The sequence below is a fragment of the Anneissia japonica genome, unplaced genomic scaffold, assembly GCF_011630105.1.
Source record: "Anneissia japonica isolate Jap-2015-1 unplaced genomic scaffold, ASM1163010v1 scaffold13111_len11767_cov97, whole genome shotgun sequence".
Taxonomy (NCBI): Eukaryota; Metazoa; Echinodermata; class Crinoidea; order Comatulida; family Comatulidae; genus Anneissia; species Anneissia japonica.
In genome coordinates, this window is record NW_022706131.1 from 4,131 (window position 1) to 5,929 (window position 1,799).

Below are 1,799 nucleotides of genomic sequence, written 5' to 3' on the forward strand. Positions count from 1 at the left end.
CGGGAAAATTATTACCTTTGCCCCCCCCCCCCACCGACCCAAGACCCCTGTTGCGCGCCTCCTTATACAAGTGAGCCCCCTCACTTTCAAAAACGTTCCGCCGGCCCTGTAATAGGTTTTCTAGACCTTCTCTCCTCTCTCCCAATCCTAAGCCCATCACGGAACGCATAACCCTAGTCATTGATTACAGTCCCAGCAATTCTCAAATAGATAACAGACTTAAACAAGGATTTTAATCCCTCAAACTCGATCCCTCCATAAACACTATTTTCAGTGATCCCCCAGTAGTAGCCAACCGCCAACCGCCCAATCTCAAAGGCTATTCTATCTTCATCTCGCTTACTTTCATCCTGTAGGTCCGCTGGTAATACCAAATGCCACAAGCCTAGATGTCAAATTTGTAAATTTATCACCACCGATTGCTCTATTTCTATGCCTCATTCTGGCTGCACTATTCGTCTCCCCTCTCTTAACTGTGATGCTCACAATGTTGTATATATGTTATTCTGCAACATTTGTGATGATGGTCATTATTTTGGCGAAACTGGTGTTGATTTTAGGTCCAGATTTAATAACCACAAATCTTCTATCCGACACAATCGCACTGGTTTTCCTGTAGCAGAACACTCTCCCAACAATTCTCTCAGCAACCTACGGTGTGCCCTCATATCCACTAATTTCTCCTCCCTCCACCAACGTAGACTCATGGAACTCAAACTCATTATCAGACACAAAACACACGCATCTGGTTTAAACAAGGATCTTGGTATCCTTAGTGGGTTCTCGTTTTTTAAGGCATAACTTTTCATTTCGATCCGTTTCTGTAGTTACCCGATTTTATTTTATTTTATTTTATATATTTTATTTTTTGGAATTTACTCATTATTATTATTAGTGTTATTATTATCATTATTATTATATTATTATCATTATCATTATTATTATTATTATTATTATTATTATTATTATTATATTATTATTATTATTAGTATTATTACTATTATTTTTATCATTACTATTATTATTATTATTATTATTATTATATTACTGCATTGCTTCATTCATTATTCTAGGTATATTCACAGGCCTAGCATACGTTATATTATTAGGTCTTCCTACAGTTGGCTCAGTTACAATCTCTATATGATCCATTTCTCTGAAATAACCATCTTATCTGTGTTGTGCTGGCCAATACAATGGATAGTTTATTTGACTAGTCTCTGCAATTAACACCCTTGGTTCTTTATTATTGTAGATATTCAATTCAATTCAATTCAATTAACATTTATTCAATTAATTAATAAATACATCAAGTGATAAATAAAGTGGACAACATTAAAATTAATTAATTAGGATCAAAAATAGAAGCAAAGCTTGTCTCAATTTGATCCCGACAAAACAAAAAGTAAAAACTAATAATAAACGCATATCAGGTAGACCTACATTTTATATACAAATATATATATATATATATATAAATATATATATACACATATATATACATATATACATACACACACGTACATACATACATACATACACATACACACACTAACATACACACACATACACCCCATACATTCATGTAAATACACACACACGAACACACACACATATACACACACACATACATACATGCACACACACACACAAATCAACATATACACACACATGCACACATATACATATACATACAATATAAATCATCAAAGGTACATATGCAGTGTTTAGATAAGGACATGATGGAACACCGTAGGCTACCCTGTAGCTATTTAACAAATGTACATGTATATATGTTT